Below are 21,444 nucleotides of genomic sequence, written 5' to 3' on the forward strand. Positions count from 1 at the left end.
TCTCTTAAGAATAGAGGTGAGGGCTTCCACCTGTTTCTCACCCAGGTCAGCCACAATAATAACAGGTAGTGTATTCCCACTACCCAGGAACACATACCTCAAGTGGTCGGGCAACTCTTTCAGCTCCAAGGTAGGTGGCTCTTCTATAGAAGGCTTAGCAGCTGGACTTAGACAAATTTTCAAGTCCAAATCCAAATTCTTGGGTGCATAAGAATTAGACCCTATGCCCATTAAGGCACACACAATCTCTTTATAATATTTGATACTGTCATGATCAAAATTCATCAATACAGTGGCTAAAGTCTCCATAACAATTTTTTCTTCTGTAGGCACTTCCTGCTCCTCCTCCTAATAGACATCCATAATAGAGAATACACTCATATCTTTATGCTGTTTGATGGACTGACATATATTAAATCGAACTGCCTCATCATTCAGCCTGAATAGTAGCTCATTTTCCCTTAAATCAATAATTACACTCCTAGTTGTAAGAAAAGGTCGACCTAGGATTATGTCATTCTTGAAATCCACCTCGCAACATAGAATGACAAAATCAACCAGAAATATGAAATTGGCCACCTTTACTAATGCATCATATAGAATCCCCACGGGCTACTTCACAAACTTGTCCTCCATAACTAGCCTCGTGTTTGTAGGAATAGGATCCCCCAAAACTAATTTCTTATACATAGCAAGCGGCATTAAGTTTATACTAGCTCCCAAATCACATAGAGCTTTTGAAAATCAATAAACTGAATAGTGCACGAGATAGTAAATGCTATCGGGTCTACCTTTTTCTGCCCCAAAGACCTTGTGGAAATAGCACCATAATTAGGGAGATTGTCCATTGGCTCATAGCTAACCGTCCTCTTTTTTCATGACAAGGTCTTTCATGAACTTTGCATACTCGGGCATTTGTTCCAATGCCTCTACCAATGGCAAATTGATTGAATACTACTTAAGCATGGCCATAAATTTGACAAACTTTGTATCATCAACCTTCTTATTCAATCTATGAGGAGAGAGAGACGGTGGTTTTTGTAGAAAAGTCACCACTGCTTACTTTTCCTTATCTTTCCCTTTTTCTAATCCATCAACCAGCTGATGATTAGAAGGAACATCAATGTCATCCTACTTCTTAGACTCCACAGGATTACTTTCTTTAAGATCAACATTTTTTTTATCACCTCTTCAATAGAATCTTTGCCAACAGAAGGGCCTAGTAATACCTTACCATCCTGTGTGGTGATTGTCACGCAAGAGCCATTATTTTAAGGGTTCTAAACTGTATCACTTGGCAAAATTCTGCTCTTCCTCTGATTCAATACTACTGAGAGTTGGCTCATTTGTTGCTCCAACTATTTGATAAAATTAGAGTGTGATTTTACCAACTAACGCATGGAAGATAAATCACTCTTCATAGTAGTCACCCCCAAGTTTGTAGTCTCAACTCCTTTTAATAATTTCTCCATCATGTCCTCCATGGACATCTTGCCAAAGCTAGTTGCAGCATTATCTCTGCTTCCAGGAGGTTATATAGTCCACTCCTATCATTCTTGCTCTTCCAGTTCCCTTGATTTCTATCCTTGTAACCAGCCTTGTCGTAATAATTTTGACCTTGATTTCCTTGGCTATTGCCTTGAACACCCCTCTGATTATTTAGATAGCTCGCCTCTTCTTCTGAATTGGAGTCAACTCTTCCGTGGGATGCAACAACTTTCACCTTCTCCATTTTTCCAGATAATAAAAGCTTAGTTAGCAAGTCCATTTGTATCTTCAAGTATGCCATGTCTTGGTCACAGTCTTCCTCCTTCTTGCGTTGCTTTGCATTCATACCGCCAGACATAGTAAGATTTGTTACCACAGAATCCTTGGTATGCCAAGCTCTACTCTATTTGGTCATCTGATCAAGAATTTTATAAGCCTCTAGAAAAGTAACGTCAACAAACAACTCTCTTACAGCATTATCCATGACTGTCTTCGTAATATAGTTCAAAGCCCGATAAAGAGTCTTCATCAAATGAATATCCGTCATGTTATGGTTTGGGCATTACATCAGCTTCTTTTTAAACCTCTCCTAAGTTTCATGAAGAGCTTCAGTGGGAAGCTATCGGAAGTTACTGATTTTATCCCTCAGTTGTACCCTCCTGGAAGTTGGAAAGAACCTTTCTAGGAAAGCCTCTTTCAACTGCCTCTACTTGGTGATAAAGTTGGAAGTTAGCCAATTGAGCCATAGTATCACCTTCCCAGATAGAGACAACAAAAATAAATATAGGCGAATAGCATTCTAACCCACTCCTAGGTTATCAAAAGACTTGAAAATGGTGACAAAGTTCACCAAGTGTATATTTGGATCATCTCTGGGAAGACCACCGAACAACCTCTTAAGATGAAGGAGTTGAATTATCGTACTGGTAATATTGAATTTAGCTCTAGGTGCTAAAGGTGGAGGAATGATAGCTCCAATTGCACCTGCTTCATCCATTCTATCTTCGTCGATATTCAGATCAAACTATACCGATTGTCAATCCTGCCTCGCCATAAAGGGACAATTTCTGTTTACATTTTAATTCACTGGTGAAGCCACATTCTCTACATGATTAGGGTTAACAGGATCTAAAAATTCATCATCCCCCAAATCATCATCAACAAGATTAGGAAGACATGTCTACTGGCTGTCATTCTTCTGATAAAGTTAAGTTGTAGCCAAAGTAGCTAGCCTTTTGGCATCTTGGGGATCTGCCATCCTACTAATTAACTGTAGTTTTGGATGTATAGGTAGTAAAAATGCACCCAATCTCCATGTACTTGGAATACACAATAATCACCCTACACAGAACAAAAACAACAAACAAAAGTAAAATTTGGGAAACTTTGACCAAAAGTCAATTAATAATCATAGACTTAATTGACAACGGTATTCCCCGACAACGGTGCCAAAATTTGATATGCCCAAATTATAACTTTCTTACAAAAGTGTAAGCGGTCTTTGTCAAATATAGAACCCAATAAAGATTGGGGTCGAATTTTACAAGGAATACTCGTGCAACTAAGTAAGTTGATTTTTAATGGATTGTTTATCTAAGGTTCCGAGATAAAGGGGGTTTTAAGGTGTTAGTACTGTTCTTTCACTCTTGTATAACACCGACGTCCATCTACTGAGAGTTAATACAAATATAAATTCAATGAGAGTAAGATAACTAGGGTTATGCTCACCAAGATGTTTAAGCAGTTAAGGTCATAAAACTATGGTCAATTTCTAACTTATGATTTCAATTACTAGAAGTATTGAATTCTAAGGATTTACCCACTCATTTCCCAACCTAATGGGTATTTCACTCTTTACTTCTTTCAAACTTAAATGATTCATGTATTATTCAATAGAATCCTCTTAAGGGTTGATCCCGTTAGGGCATTAACCCTTAACCCAAAGGGTAAATCTATGGATTTCATATGAATCACCTCTTTTCCCAACATCCACTTTCCTGCATAGACAAGTGGTGTTCATGGTCTCACTTCTCAAGTTTGCAACCAAGAGATGTCATTATTATGAAGAGAGGTTCATACAATTTAGGCAAGTGTTAGAAATCAGATGAATTCACAATACTAATCAACTCTCTACATCAAGGCTCCCATAACCCAAGTTATGAAAGCTTAGCCACTCATTTTGACATAAGATATCAAAAACATATTGATATTAATAAATAACTTCAAAGGAGTACTTACAAAAGTTACAATATTATTCTCTCAATCTTCAATGGAAAAGTATAGCAATAATTGCCAGATCTCAAGTTTTTGCTTCCAATCTCCAAGAATAATGTTACAAGGCTCTCAATAGAGGAGAAAAAATGATACTACTATCAAAAGTCCCAAAATAAAACCTAATACTTAGTATTTATATGATTCCAAGACTGGGGTTTTAAAATTCAAATTCAGAATTACCACTTCGTGCTTGACGAATCGAGCGATGGTTAATCACTGAGGCGTCGGTCCATCGCTTGGACCGTCACAAGACTTGCAGTGGCACAACATTTTTTTTTTGGCAATGGTTTAGGCGATGGTCCATCGCAGTGGAGACGGTCCATCATATGGACCATCACGAGACTTCCAGTGGCATAACATTCTATTTTTTAGCAATGGTTTAGGGTGATGGTTCGTTGTAGGGTCGACGGTCCATCGCCTGGACCGTCGCTTGTTATTTTTCTATTACTTTGCCTAGTTTTTCCAAGTTATTCTTTCCGTTCAGTTCTCGTCCTGAAAACACTAAAAACCAATGTTAAATAAGATAATAGTTGCATGAAAACACATAATTATCCTAAGAGAAAGGCCTAAAATATTCCGTCAAAATCTGGAACATCACTTGTGGTTTCTCGGGATTATAAGCACCGTGTAATGCCCAGGGTGTACTCTCAGGGTGTTACAAACTTGGTATCTGAGCCTAAGTTTTTAAAGTGTCCTAGGAAGTCTGAAAGTCACATCAAGTAGAGTCTTGTGTAAGGGTGTGTAGAGCGCCACACTTTTGGACGAGAGGCTACAAGGCGTTTGGAAAAAATCTCCCTTCTTTCAGCATTCATGTCGTGTGAGTGAGCATGATCTCAAGTTAAAGTATTAGACTAATCCATTTCTTTCTTTCGTTTATAAAATATGTCTCCCAAGAAGAATGGAAGAAGAACGGGAAACCAGCCAACCTCTCAGCCCATCAGGGAAGATCCTCTGAATGAGCATGTCTCTCATGCAGAATTCAAGGTTGTGTTCAACACTCTAGCAAATTTGATAGCAACTTAGAATGAATGGCCAGCTGCTATTTCGGCCACCCAATGGCTAATACTGCTGCAACCAGAATTCGGGACTTCACCCGGATGAATCCTCTATCTTTCACGGGATCCAAGTTTAAAGAGGATATACAAAAATTCTTAGATATGGTTCAGAAGGTAACGGATGCTATGGGGGTGACATCTAGTGAGAGTGCTGAGTTGGCTATATATTAGTTGCAGGATGTAGCAATTGAAAGTTGATAGGGGTGTTGATGTAGGGCCTATAGAATAGGAAGAGTTTGCCATAACTTTCTTAGATAAATTCTTCCTATTGGAGTTGAGGGAGGCCAAGGTATTAGAATTTATTAACTTGAGGTAGGTTAGCATGAGTGTGAAGGATTATTCTCTCAAGTTTACTCATTTAGCTAGATATGCTCCTCATGTGGTAGCTGACAGTAGGTCTAAGATGAGTAAGTTTATGTCTGGCATATTTGATAGTGTGGTCAAGAAGTGCAGGACTGTAATACTGATTAGGGAGATGGACTTGTCTAGGGTGATGGTCCATGCTCAACAAATTGAGGAGCAGAATATTAAAAAGAGGGAAAGAGGAAACAATGAGATAGGATGGGTAGTTTTAATTTCAGTCAGCCGAGGTTAGAAGGTGGTAACTGTCCTTAGTTTCATCAGAGCTCTTCATCCCTTGCACCCTTTTCAACCAGTGCCCCAGTACCCAAATTCAGAAATGATAATAGGGATAGAGCACTAGCCTTTAAGTCCCAAAGCAGTGTTAGCATTGCTTGTACGAACCCTCTATGTCAGAAGTATGGCAGGCACCATCAGGGTGAGTGTAGAGCGGGTAGTGATATGTGCTTCAGGTGTGGCAAGCCAGACTATTAAATTTGGGAGTGTCAGGTAACTACTCAAAAAGGTAGGGATTTTCACCAACAGGGCCTATCCAATCAGTCGTCAGTTTCATCCGGTCGCCCAACTCAGTAGGGTGTTATTTCCAGTGCTACCAGTGGTTAGCATCTGAACAAATTATATGCTCTTCAGTTCCGCCAAGATCAGGAAAATTCTCCTGATATAGTTACTGGTACGTTACAGGTCTTTCACTTACATGTTTATGCTTTACTAAACCCTGGAGCTTTTTTTTCTTTTGTAACTCCATATATAGCTGTTAATTTTAGAGCCAGTCTCAAAACTCTAGTAGATCCCTTTTCAGTGTCTACCCCAGTAGGTGTTTCTATTGTAGCCAAATAGGTATACAGGAACTGTCTGGTCATAATATCTCTGAAAGTTACCTCAGTTGATCTCGTGGAGTTAGAGATGACAGATTTTGACGTCATTCTTAGCATGGATTGGCTCCACTCATGCTATGCTTCAGTTGATTGTTGAAATAGAATAGTTCATTTTTAGTTCCCAAAAGAATCAGTCCTTGAATGGAGAGGTAGTACCACATTTCTTAGAGGTCACTTGACTTCATACCTTAGAGTGAGAAAGATGATATTGAAGAGGTGTATTTACCATCTTGTTTGAGTCAAAGATTCAAATTCAGAAACTCCAACTCTTGAATCAGTTTTAGTAGTGTGGGAATTTCCAGATGTGTTCCCTAAAGATCTTCCCATAGTTCCTCCCGTAAAGGAAATCAACTTAGGAATAGCCCTTCTCCCAGACACTCAACCTATATCTATTCTGCTATACAGAATGGCTCCAGTAGAACTCAAAGAGTTAAAAGAATAGTTAAAGGATCTCCTAGATAAGGGATTCAACAAACCCAGCATCTCCCCATAGGGCGCACCTATTCTATTCGTGCAAAAGAAGATGGTTCTCTTAGAATATGTATAAACTACCGTCAGTTAAACAAGGTCAGAGTGAAGAATAAGTACCCACTTCCTAGAATTAATGGCTTTTTGACAAACTTCAGGGTGTCATTTACTTTTCTAAGATAGACCTTAGATCCAGCTATCATCAGCTTAGAGTCAGAGAATGTGACATTTCAAAAATAGCTTTCCGAACTCGATATGGTCACTTCGAGTTTCTAGTCATGTCCTTTGGTCTTACGAATGCCCCATCAGCCTTCATAAACTTAATAAATTGTATGTTTAAGTAGTAATTGGATATATTCATTATAGTCTTCATCGATGACATTCTTGTCTATTTATGTAGCGAGAATAATCATGCAAACTAGCTCAGAATCGTACTTTAGACTCTCAGAACTCATCAGTTGTTCGCCAAATTAAGTAAGTGAAAATTTTGGCCAAGGTAAATAGCATTCCTTGGACATATTATTTTCGATGATGGCATTAGAGTTGATCCTCAAAAGACTGAGGTGGTGAGAAACTGGGCTAGACTATCTCTCCATCAAATATCAATAGTTTAATGGGTTTAGCTGGCTATTACTATCAGTTTGTTAAAGGGTTTTTGTCTATTGCATTTCCCATGTCCAGATTGACTCAGAAGAAATTCAAGTTTTGGTGGTCATATTCTTGCGAGAAGAGTTTTTAGGATTTGAAGACTCGACTCACCTCAGCCTCATTTTTGACTCTACTAGATGGTTTAGATGGGTTTATTGTGTACTGTGGTGCATCCAGAGTAGGTTTGGGTCGTGTCCTCATGCAGAGAGGTAAGGTCATAGCCTATGTCTCCAGACAGCTTAATCCCCATAAGAAGAATTATCTGACTCTTGATCTTGAGTTAGCTGCTATAGTGTTTTCCTTAAAGATTTGGAGGCATTACTTAAATGGTGTGCATGTAGATATGTTCACAGATCACAAGATCCAAAAGTATGTATTTTCTCAAAAGTATTTTAATTTGTGTCAGAGAAGGTGGTTAGAGTTATTAAAAGATTATGACATGAGTGTTCTTTATAATCCGGGCAAGGCTAATGTAGTGGCTGATACTCTTAGTAGACTGTCTATAGGTAGTGTTGCTCATGTTGAGGATGGTAAGAAGAAGTTAGCTTAGGAATTTCATCATCTTACCCAACTAGGTGTCTACTTATTCGATTCAGTAGATGTTAGTGTATAGGTGCAAAATAGTTCAGAATCATCTCTAATTTCTGAAGTGAAGAAAAAATAGGATAGAGATCCCAGTCTTGTTAAGTTGAAAGAGTCAGTCAGAGATAAGAAAGTAGAGGTTTTCTCCCAAGGGGGAGATGGTGTTTTGCATTGTTAGGGTAGATTATGTGTGCCTGATAAAGAAGATTTGAGGTAACGAATTCTTGCAGAAACACATGGTGTGTTTTACTCTATTTATTTAGGGGCCACTAAGATATACCGTGATTTGTAGGAGATCTATTAGTGGAGTGGGATAAAGAGGGATATTACAGAGTTTGTAGCTAAATGCTCTATACGTCAGCAAGTTAAGATTGAGCACCAAAAGCCTAGTGTGTCCATGCAGGAGTTCAATATTCCTATATGGACATAGGAAGAAGTGAATATGAATTTTTTGATAGTTTTGGCTCATACCCGGTCGTCAACATGATTCTATTTGGGTTATCATAGATAGGATGACAAAATTAGCTTATTTTTTGCCAGTCCATAAATTTTCCTCAGTCGAGGACTATGCCAAACTCTATCTCAGAGAGTTAGTTAGGTTATACAGTGTTCCCTTATCTATCATCTCAGATAGAGGTACCCAGTTTACCTCTCACTTCTAGAAGGAATTCCAAAAGGGTATTGGTACCCAAGTCCACCTCAGTATAACTTTGCACCCTCAGAAATATGGTCAAGCAGAAAGGACCATTCAAACTCTTGAGGATATGCTGAGAGCATACGTTGTTGATTTCAAGGGTAGTTGGGATGACCACTTGCCTTTGATTGAATTTACATTTAATAACAACTATCATTCTAGTATTCGGATGGCTTCATTTAAAGCTCTCTATGGTAAGACATGTATATCTCCAACCAGTTAGTTTGAAGTGGGTGAGGCCATAGTAGTAGGGCCTGAATTGGTCTTTGATGCCTTAAAGAAGGTTCAGTTGATCAGAAAGAGGCCTAAAATAGCCTAGAGCCAACAGAAATCGTATGCAGATGTGAGGAGGAAAAAATCTTGAGCTTAAGGTCGGTCTTTTAGTGTACTTAAAAATCTCTCCCATGAAGGGAGTAAAGAGGTTTGGCAGGAAAGGGAAACTCAGTCCCTGATATGCAGGTCCCTTTAGAATTCTCAGTCATTTCGAAAAGGTAGTTTACAAGCTTGAGTTGCCTTTAGATTTAGCTTCAGTACACCCAGCGTTCCATGTCTCATTGTTGAAGATGTGTATTGGTGATCTAGCTGTAGTTGTTCCCCTAGAAAGTGTAGATGTTCAGAACAGTTTTTCCTACGAGGAAGTCCCAGTCAAAATTCTTGATCATAAAGTTCGTAGACTAAGGAACAAAGAGGTTCCACTAGTCAAAGTTCTTTAGTGGAATCAGTCTGTTGAGGGAGCCACTTGGGAAGCAGAAGTAGATATGGGGACCAAGTACTCTCATCTTTTCTCCGCGAATTCAGCTTTGGTTTAAGTTACTAATCTTCTTAAGATTTCTCTCTATCATGATCACTTTCAGTTGCACATTATGTTCATATTAGTCGAGCATTTAAAAATCAGTTCAGTTATGCATTCCATGCATCAGATAGGCATGTTCAGTGTGTAAGCTCAGTCCATCAGTTTTCCTCAGCTTAACCAGTCCCATTCAAGGATGAATGGTCCCAAGGGGGAGATATTGTAATACCCTGTATTTTCCTATTATAATCTAAGTCCCAATACATGAGTATTCATATATAAAATTTTTGAAATACTCAATAATTTTTAGTTTAGATCTTGCCATTGATTAAGAAATTCAATTAGCTTTCCAACAATATAAAATTTGCCCAAATCCAATAACCGGGTAAGAAGTTATGGCAATTTTAAGTTTCAGTCATTAAACACCATCATTTTGACCATTAGCGAGTCGTGGAGCCAGTGAAAATAACAATGGTCAGTTTCCAGTGTAGTACCGCTATGTTGGCACATCACGCCAAGGACCCAGTTCACGTTTGGCAATTTCCAGTGAGCCTCCATGATTATGGCGCATTGAGGAGGTGGCCAAAATAGCATTCCAGTGAAGGACCGCGATCTTACCGCGTTGCACCATCGTCCAGTTTCCCAATTTTCCCTTTACCAGTAGCTTTGTACGATAGTGATGCATCGCACCAAGGCTAAAAATGGGTTCTTCAATTTCCAGCTTACATTTTTAAATTCATTTAGGGGTATTTGGGTCTTTTTCCTAAGCCCTAAACTCATACTAAACACGAAATTTAACACCTAATTGACCTAAATACTCATCATTATTCAATGTCTCTCAAATTAAAAATTCTCTTTTCAAGAACAAGAAACCCTAGCTCTCAAATTCAAGGCCAAATCTCAAGAACTCACCATCAATCCTTCCAAATTTATTAACTCAGGTATGTTAGATGTTCATCCATGGGTTCCTTTCACCCATGGAGTCCATGTATCCTATTTAAATTACAAAATTATGATCTTTTCAAGTTATTTGATTTTAAATTGTAATTTCACCCCTGAATCTCCATGAACTATGGTTTTATACCATGTTTCAATAAAATTGTTGTTGTTATTCAATTCTCCATGTTTTAATGTTATCATTCCTTGAATTAAATCATGATTTAGTATTATTCATGTTGAATTAATGCTTTTATTACAAGTTCCATGACATTCATATGATTTGATCGAACCATGAACTCCAAGTATTTGATAAAATGCCTATAAGAGTGATTGATATAATAAAAGCCTTCATGCTTTGTCCTCCAAGATTTGGTGTCATTTTACTATTATTGTTATCATGTCCAAGGGTATTGAATACTTAAAAACCATAGTTATTTACTTAATCTAGTCTCAGTACATTACAAAATAGTCTTCAGAACATACTATGAGCATTATCAGGACAGTCAGATATCAGTCAGTTAAACTCAGAACAGTCTAGTATTTCAGTGTCTTTTAGTTGGGAATAAGATTTAGCACCAACCAAGTGTAGGGATGGAAGCATCACCATAGATAGGCAAAGTCATTAGTAGCAGTCCGTATACTCCTGAACTACGTAGCCAACGTAGGATATGAGGAGTAACCCATCAGATTAAGCTTGACTATCTCGCAAGGGTCACCCATCAGTTCAGGCTTGACACCCTTAGTCCTTCAAAAAGTGTATCAGTATAGTGGATCCACACAGCTAGTGTTAGTACCCGTGGCATGGTATTAACACCCTTCCAGCTGGGGTATAGGTTGGACCCCGATTAGCTCAGATTGGGGCATGTCGGTTAGTGGATAGCTCCCACAGTCTCAGTCTAATAATCAGATCAGTAATTTAGTCTTAGTTTTGTTTGACCAAAGCATACAGATGCCAATTATTTCAGTATTTCAGTTTACAGATTTTACTTAGTTCATGTTATGTGCTTGGTTATGCATTTTCAGTATCTATAGATTTTCATGTATCTTTAGTATTTACAGACCTTCATGCATACAGAGTATTTATAGATTTCACATATTATAGTATCTATAGATTTCATGCTCTCTAATCAGTATTCCATTCTTTACATGTGTATTCAGATAATTTATTATTCCTATTCATGAAACCATTCATGTCAGCCTACCACATTTAGTATACCAGTATATTTAAAGTACTGATCGTATATATTTTCTTATGCTATGATGTATTATATCATAGGTTATAATGCCCAGTTCACAGACCTTGCTTATACATTCAGACATGTCAGCAGTAGCAGTGGTGAGTCCTCATATTTTGAGGATGAAGTATTTCTAATTTAGGTTTTCAGTCTAGTAGTTAGTTGAAGTTAGTTGGGGCCTGTCCCATCAATTCCTAGTCATTCAGTTTAGAGGCTTTTAAGCATTAGAGTCAGTTATTCAGTATTCAGACTTCAATTGACACTACAGTTAGCTATTCAATTTATTTAAATTCCAGTGTTTTTATCAGACTCAGATAACTATGTTCTTCAGATTCATAATTCAGTTTTAAAAACCTTATGGCATATCAGTTCTTCTTCCATATTTATGATTATATTATTCAGTGTTCATAGTAGGTAGCTGCTCATGGGTTAGCTTATGGTCTGTCAAGAATGTAAGCACCATGTGATGTCTAGGGTGTACTCTCGGGGCATTATGTATAGTGATTATACTTGTAGCAGGAGCTGTAGTAGATGGGAGAGTAGGCTCTAAAGATACCCCAACTGGCTCTAAGGTCAAAGATGGGGCTGAAGAAAAAGTAGTTGGTGTACCCTCTCCATCTGTACTCGATTCTGGAGCATCTCTCTTCTCCCATATATAAATATCAATACTAATGCCCATATCCCCTTGATGTCACTCATCAGGCTCTGTGTAAACTACCGGTCCCTTAGTCTGGTTCCGTGGTACTACTGTCTACCCTCATGATCTCCTTGAAGTGCCTGGACATGTAAGATCCTTCATAGTCTTTATCAGTGCAGCCGCTGTCGTAAGTACCCTCTCATCTATTCCCGATATCTTAGGTACACTAGCCTCATCATACAACCTTTGAATCACGTAAGGGAATGATAGATTGGTCAACTCCCTAAATGCTTTGTCATGTAACTCATACCTGAGGATGGCAGCAAAATCAAAAGCATAATCGGCCATCATACATGCCACTAGTGCTTCACCCTCGCATGTTAACATATTATTTGAAGCAGTGGGTATCAGTTAGTATCTAATCAATAACCACTAAAACTTGGCCTTAAATGTCATTAGGACTTTCTTGATCATATATTTACCCTCATCAATGGGGTCACATCACCCGATGGTGAAATATAACTGGCTATCCACCAATCCATCTGAACCCTCTCTTATATATGCTCAGCCTCCTACATGAAATGTTGATCATATGCAACCCTCAATTTGTGGTCACACTCAACTGTAGATGTAGGAGTGATATAATCTGGGACAAAGATAACTCTGTGGATAGTCTCAGTCAAAATATCAACTTTGACCTCTTTAACAAATATATGATCAAGTTGTGGCTTCCTCATGAATCATACCAAGACTGGATGTTTTTGCATAGGAAAAACTATGGTAGCTATGTAGGATGCATAAAATTCCTGTAGCATAGCCAGGCTATAAGAACCGAGAGGTCTATTCATCCACTCTAACTAATATCTATCAAGTGCCTCCTGTAACTGTGGTACTCGATCTAGCCCCAATAGGTCGATCTGGAACTCTTCATAAATGCACCTCATAGTCCTACCTGCCTTCTAAACATGATTTCAATAGAAAATATCTCTTTTATCCCTTCCACACACCACCTCAGATATCTCTTCTCGGGAGGTACAATTTGGGCATATGTAAGTGTGAGGGTCTGCTCCTACTGTACTGATGTATCATGGGCAAAATTCTCTATACCCTCCTTAGACTAGGGTATATCTGTCAGTTGAACATGCATAGCAGTACCCTCCTCAGACTGAGGCACCATTAATGACTCCTTCTGCTCTACTCAGTCAATGAATCATGGGACCCCTCCTTAGACTGGGGGTCCTGAGAAGCAACCTATAGAGTAAACTCAAAATCTGTCTTCTCATTATCATTATCATCAGATGGAGGAGTGTATGGTGGTGATATCTTTGTTAAATTCATCCTTGGCCAGGCTACAACAGTCTAAGCAGCCTGACATGTTTATCCTCTCATAACTCTACATGTCACCTCAACTGCAGTGTCTCTACGTTGCTGTCTCAGGTACTCCTCTACTGACCCACTAGGATCTGGAAACTCTATTTCGCTCCTTGAGGCATCTTCCTTCTTTGCCTTAGATTTTGGTGTCATATGTATCTGAAAAACTAGTTGTTAGTTTTCAATAAAAGTGAGGGATAGCAAAAGTTGAAGAAAAAACTAAAATTCAAAAAGTTCAAATTTTTCCTCAATTTTACACCCCTTTTAACCTATTTGAAATCCCAACAACTCCAATGTGCACACCTATCATAAATCACATCTTTTAAAGCAAATAAACATACTCAACTAGTGGTATTACTTTTATTTATTCAAGTTCAACTTCTGGTTGGGGGCTAACTTCATATTTTACTTCAAAACAAGGCCCTACATTAGGATTTTAGGATACTTCAAGGCTCCTACATACAAGCATGATAGATTCTCTATATGTTGCAATGGAATACACATATCAACTTTTTTAAACAATAAATAGATCAATACACAACCATTAGAAGCTGAGAAATCTACCTCTTTTATGAAGAACTAGAAGTGAATAATGAAGAAGTAAAGCAAAAACAAAGTTGGAACTTGTTTTTAATGTGATGGGACAAGTAGGTATCTCAAATAAGTGTTAATTTAGCCTTTACTTAAGTGTGGGGTTAGTCAATATTCTAAGAGGGAAGTTTGAACTTCAAGAGGAAAGTGAAGTTTTGAGGATTTGAATCAGTTAAAATGTGTTTAAGGTTGTTTAAATATAGGTGGGTGTTGTTATTAGGTAATATATATGTGTTGGTGGGCCCAAAATTTGATTTAAACACTGGTCCCACAAAATACCAACCAGTGACTTCCACTGCGGCCACTACCCTTCGGCCAGGCTTGGGGCACAGGCGCCACCTGCGGCCTGCAGGTGCTGGGCGTATCAACCGGAATAAAGATTTTGGTCCACTTTCCTACAATCTAGACTTGGCATTTCATTAATTTTCTAGCTACTAATGGTCCCGCAACCTAAGTTTGAGGTCTAAAAGTATTATTACATACCAAAATCCACAACCTTCTATTTTTTTCATCCTCAAAATTTCAACTTTTCAACTTAATACTCAACTTATCGTGTGGGACTTGTGACAAGGATAGGTTGATCACACATCCCCTTACCTTTAAATCGATGACTGTAGAATTTTTTTACCATACTCCGAATAAGTCCAAGAGATAAAAACCCACACAAAAAAAGAAAAACAACAAAAATATAAACACTAGCAATGGTGGGTTGCCTCCCACTCAGCTCTAGATTTAATATTGCGACACGACGTGGCTGTGTTGGTTATTCAGACTTCACCAAGAAGCCAATGTTGCCTCCTATACAGTGATGTTCTATATAAATATAGAACTTTCAAAGCATAAAATAAGGAAAATATGCAAGTTTCTGAGGCCTTTTTGTTAGATATGATCCATTTTAGGTATGTTTTGTAGGAAACCATGTTTTAGAAGCTAAGTTTGTGAAAAAAAAGGTGTTTTGGCTATTTTTGAAGCAATTATGGATGTTTGGGACGTTTCACTTCTTGATCATGATCAAAGCATGTTTGAGAATTGAAGATAGCTAAAAAAACTAACTCCCAACACTTACTAAGTTAATCCACGAACCATAGGTTGGACCTACGAACTGCAGGAATACAAAGTAGGTACCAGAAGTCCAAAATCCCGAGAGTTGACTTGCAGGATTTTTTTCATTCGGTACCGATGATACGTACCTGTGCCTAGATCTAGACCCCAGGTAGTACCTGCACCTATGACCAAACTACAGGTGTAGACCGACCCTATTTTCTCCTATTTTGTTCGGGCTTTATTTTTAGGGATTTCACATGTACTATAAATACCCTTTATGTAATTTTTAGAAGAAGTTACACTGATTTGATACTCACAAACATATTTTGATTCCAAGATACGACTTTGATCTTGGGATTCTCGTTTATTAACTCCAGTTGATTAAATAAGTTATAGTTTTGGGTTTTTATTTATCTTATCATTGTGACTTTATCTAAGATTTCAATTATGAATGTTATTGAGTTCTTCACAAGTATGAGAAGCTACAAACCTTTAACTAGGCTTGTGTAAACCCTGGCTTATTAAGGAAGTAGGAAAAGTGAGATTGTTGAATTGAACCAATACCTATGGCATCCATTGCATCATCTTTGTTATAATAGTTATCTTAGAGGTTGTAAATGTTTGGATCCTTCCTAGATATTTCTACTTACTCCAAAAGTGGATTAGTGACTAGGAAAAGATAGTGATAGCAATAATTTAAGTTTTAACTATTGATCCATGCTTCTAGATTCCATCTATATAAGATGGTTAGGTTTTATCTAATAACTAGAGACTCAAAAGGTAATAGTTAATTAGGATCAAGATAAGGGTAAGTAGTGCGATGCCCTGAAACTCAAAAGGCAATGGGTGAAATCCTTCTACTCGTCCAAAAAATGTAGAAGGTACATAACTTATCAATTTTGTATGCAAGGTATTGGGTTGGTTCAATAATGCATGATAAACCTACGAAGTTAAGAAGACAAGGGGAACACAATCCTAGTGTTCACCTACGACTGATTTCAACCAAAGTTAATATTATTACTTGCTCGAGATTAATACAAACAAATCTCACCATTTACTTTTCTAGTACTGCCCATATACTAAAACTACTGATAACTGCAATCCCATATATTCTCTTGGGATTTGACCCCAATCTTAGTTGGGTTACTATATCCTTACATTAATTGTATCATCATCTAAAAGGAGGTGTTGCTTGAACGTCATCAATAAATTAGCACCGTTGTTGAGTAACTACATTGTTGATTTGTGGATTGAAGTCATTGAAGTTTTTAGGTTTTTTTTTGTTCTTAGTTAGACATACGTCGGTGTATGTCTAGCACATAGAGTAGAGGAAATCCCTTACTCTCACTAATTTCAAAGAAGATCCCACAATCACATAGTAGGATGTCAAAACCAAAGATGGACAATCTCCCTGAAGATGGAGTTCAGGATGGTCTTAATGGATAGACTGGTGAGATTTTACCTCAGACAGACTTAGATGATCAGAGAGAAACATTAGAACACCGAGAAGCAGTCAGTGGAAATCAGAACAAAGGTCAACCTCAAGTGATCCCACTATATCAGTATGTTCAATCATATATTGATGATAAAGAAGATTTGGGATACGATAAGACTTCTGATACTGGATCATTACCCCTCCTACTTTACCTCTGATGTCAAGTTCAATATCTCTAGTTCTATGATCCATCTCTTGTACTTGAAGGGTGTGTTTGCGGGGTTACCTACAAATGATTCAAACATGCATCTAGGAAATTTTCCTGGGATCTGCACTTCATATACCATACCAGGGGTAGATCAGGAGGCACTGAAACTGAGGTTGTTCCCTTTCTTATTTACTGGAGAAATATTATTATGGCTTGGGGAACTGCTAAGAGGGTCTATTACTACATGGAATAAGCTACACAGATAATTATTGAACAGTTTCTTTCCTCCATCCAGGTTATTACATCTTAAGGATGAGATTTATAATTTCAGACAATTATAGTTAGAATCTATGTATTAGGCATGGTTCTGGTTTAAGAAGAAACTTATCATGGGACCCAACCACCAGATATCAGGGACATGCTTATCAGAGATACTTTATAGAGCCTTGACTATTAGTTCTATAGAAATGACAAATGCTATCTCTAGAGGTGACTTTATGATACTATGATGGGAGATAGCTGCGATTATTATGGATCAGCTTTCATAAATAACCAAAGGTGGCAAATTTAGAAGGTTGAGAGAGGTTCTGATATTTATGCCATTATATCTTTTGGTGAACAGAGAGTAACTGAGGATTCTGTAGATCAAGGGATTTCATTATTATGAATGAAATTAATGAGTTGGCTAAATAATTTGCAACCATTACTTTTTCTAAGGCATATGAATTTGGGATATCTGAGAAGGCAAGGTATGTGGATCATCAGTTGGTGGGTTTTTGAGACCAAGGGCAAGGGAATAAAGGTTAGAACAATTATAATGAGAGAGATAAATGCATTCCACTAGGCAGATGGGAGTTAGAGTCAAGAATAAAAGAGATATTGATCATGCTGATGAAGGGTCAAGAGAACCAAGAGTACTTGCCTCAAGAACTTAAAGTTGAAATTTTAGGATTAGCCAAAAAGGTTGAATCATATGCAATTGCTATTAAGTAGTTGGAGCAGCAGTATAGGAAAATCTTTATCACTCTGGCTTAGAGATATTCATACGTATTACCTGATAACAATATGCAAAATCCTCTGAAACTTGTTCACTATATGACCATTGACACCAGGGATGACTCCTTACTTGACGAGCACTATTTACCTACTTCTTATGAGCTAGAAAGAAGAATACTATTGTGGAAAAGCCACATGAGGCAGAGTTTGGTAAGCTGAGTTATAGTGATTATGATTTTGGGAGTGATTGTGATGATGACTGGGTTGCAAAAGAGCTCCAAAATATAGTATAGTAGTTTAGTATAGGTTTTTATGCACTATTAGTTGAGAAGAAAGGGGACCCAGGTGCAATGACCATCCCACATTCTATTAGCCCTTATGATATTAATCAATCTTTCTATGATTCAAGAGTAGGAATAAATGGTATGCCTTATGTGATATATAAGGTATTGAGGTTAGGAGAACTAAATCCTACATCTGCAAGGCTTATGATGGATGATTCATCTGTAAAGAAGCTAGTGGGTATTTTGAGTAATGTGGAAATAAGAATAGCATAATTCATATATCTGGCAAATTTCATGATTTTAGATTATGAAGTCGATACCCATTCTCTGAAGATATTGGGTAGTCCCTTTCTGTCTACTGGTTGAGTGTTGATTGACATATATTTGTAAGAGATCACTTTCAAGTTGAACAATCAACAAATTGAGCTAAATATATGCATGACAGTACAATAACTAGATGGCATGAGAGTAGTGGCAGTTATAGATGTGGTAGAGGATGACATGATGATAGTTAATGTGACTATTGAGGAGAGATTTGGGGTAGAAACATTGGCAGCAGTAATTATGAACTTTGAAAAATAGGATAACTAACTATGAGGAGATGGCTAGTGCATTAAATAGTATAGGCATTTACAAATATGCCCTTAAGAAGATGGATCTTAACTTAAAGAACGAAACCACACCTCCTCCAAGACCATCAATTGAAAAACCACCGGTATTGAAATTTAAGTCCCTCCCTTCTTATTTGCAGCATACATTCTTGGGGGCCAACAATACCTTACCAATAATTATGGTGGCAAATTTAATAGGAGCACATGTGGAATCTTTGATATTAGTCTTACAGATGTTCAAGAGAGCTATTGTGTGGACCATTGTAGATATTATAGGGATCCCACCAGATATATGCATACATAAGCTACAACTTAAGCCGAACAATTTTCCCAATATTGAGCATCAGAGAGGACTAAACCCTTCTATGCAAAAAGTGGTAAAAAAGAGATAATCAAGTGGTTAGATGTAAGAGTGGTTTTTCCCATTTCAAACAACAAGTGGGTTAGACCGATTTAATGCATTCCATAGAAAGGGGGAATCACATTGGTTCCGAATAAAAAGAATAAGTTAGTACAAATGAGGCCAGTGACTAGATGAAGAGTGTGAATGGATTATAGAAATTGAATAAGTGGAGACAAAAGAACCATTTCCTAATGTCGTTTATGGATTAGATGTTGGATATACTCGGAAGTAGGGGTTGGTACCATTTTCTTAATAGGAACTCGGGATACAATCAAATCATGATTACTCCCGAAGACCAAGAAAAAACTACCTTTACTTTCCCCTATGGGACCTTTGCACACTTTGCAAAGCACGTGCCATTTTTTTAGAGATGTATGATGTTCATATTCTTTGATATGGTGGAAGATATGATTGAGGTATTTGTGGATGACTTTTAAGTGGTCGGGGATTCTTTTGATGATTGTTTTGCCCATCTAGCCAGTATACTGCAGAGAAGTAAAAAATGCACTTTAGTGCTAAACTGGGAAAAATGGCACTTCATAGTGAGAGAAGGTATCATGCTAGGGAAAAAGATCTCCAAACATGGTATTGTGGTGGAAAAGGATAAGATTAAGGTAATTAAGAAATTTCCATTACCAATATCAGTTACAGGCATATGGAGTTTTTTGGGTCATGCAGTTTTCTATAGAAGATTCATCACGAACTTCTCTAAAATTGTGAATCTCCTATACAAACATTTAGAGAAGGAGGTGAAATATGTGTTTGATAATGATTGTATCATGGTTTTCAAATGCTTGAAGGAGAGATTGATTTCGACTTTAATTATTGTATCACCTGACCGGTTTGCTCTTTTTAAGGTTATGTGTGATGCAAACAGAGTGACCTTGGGTGCTATCTTAGGAAAAAAAGATAAAAGATCTTTCACCCCATCTACTATGAAAGCAAATATTTAAACCCGCATGGAAAAATTATACAGTTATAGAATAGGAGTTATTTGTGGTGGTTTTTTCTTTTGAGAAGTTTCAGTCTTATTTGATTGGGACCAAGGTTATAGTTCATAATAACCATGAAGTGAGGTACTTGATGTCGATGAAAGATGCTAAACCATGATTGATTCGTTGGGTACTCTTATTGTAAGAGTTTGATTTTGAAGTCAAGGACCAGAAGGGGAAAGAGAATCAAGTTACAGACTAATTATCAAGACTTAAAGAGAAGACCATCCAAAAACTAAGGGATAATATTGAGATAGATGATGGTTTTCTAGATGAATGGGTGTTAGTGACATCTCATGATTTGATTCCCTGTTTTGATGATTTTGCCAACTACTTGGGAAGCGACCTCATTCTAGAAGATTTATCCTTTCAACAATGATGGAGATTTATGCATGAGGAAAGGAAATTCTTTTGGGATAAGCCATATTTATTTAGGGTTTGTGCCGATGGAGTCATTTGAATATGTATACCAGATGTGGAGATGATAAGCATTCTAGAGGCTTATTATTCATAACCATTTGGGGATCATCATATAGTACACGAATGTCCCATAAGATTCTATAGTATGGGTTTTATTGACCTACAATCTACAAGGATGCTCATGATTTCGCACAAGCTTGTGACCAATGTCAGTGTCTAGGCAATATTTCTCAATGCCATGAACTTCCACAGCACCTATTCTAGAGTTGGAGCTATTTGATATGTGGGAGATTGATTTCATGGATCTGTTTGTGAGATCTTATGGCATAACATACATTCCGGTAGCGGTCGACTATGTATCAAAATAGGTGGAGGCAGTTTTGATGACGTCTAAGCAACACCTCCTTATAGATGATGGTATGGTCGCTATCAAGATATAATAATCAAACCAAGGTTGGGGTCAAATCCCAAGGGAACAATTTGGTTAGCAGATCTCAATGGTTGAAGTCTATGGGTAAAACAAGAAAAGTAAATAGAGATTTGTTTATAGTAGTCTCGAGCAAAGAATAGTATTAACTTGGTTGAAAATCAGTCGTAAGTGAGCACTAGGATTGTGTTTCCCTGATGTCTAAATTTTGTAGGCTTATCGTGCATTGTTGAACCAACCCAATACCTTACATGCAGAATCGATAAGTTATGTACCTCCTACAGTCTTTTGGACTAGTAGAAAGATTTCACCCTTTACCTTTTGAATCTTAGGGTGACGTATTACTAACCCTTATCTTGATCCCAGTTAATTATTAATTTTTGAGTCTCTATTTAGTAGATAAAAGTTAACTGTCATTCACTATATTCCATTGTGAGAAATGGATTAACAATTAACTCCCAAATTACTATTGTCTTTATCTTTTCCTCGTCACTACTACTCTTTTGGAGTAAGTAGAAATATCTAGGCAGGATCGTAATGTGTGCTCCCATCAATAAATTAATCATAAAGAAGATAAAGCAATCCATGCCATAGGTATTGGTTCAGATCAACAATAG

Source organism: Capsicum annuum, chromosome 4, assembly GCF_002878395.1.
Source record: "Capsicum annuum cultivar UCD-10X-F1 chromosome 4, UCD10Xv1.1, whole genome shotgun sequence".
Taxonomy (NCBI): domain Eukaryota; kingdom Viridiplantae; phylum Streptophyta; class Magnoliopsida; order Solanales; family Solanaceae; genus Capsicum; species Capsicum annuum.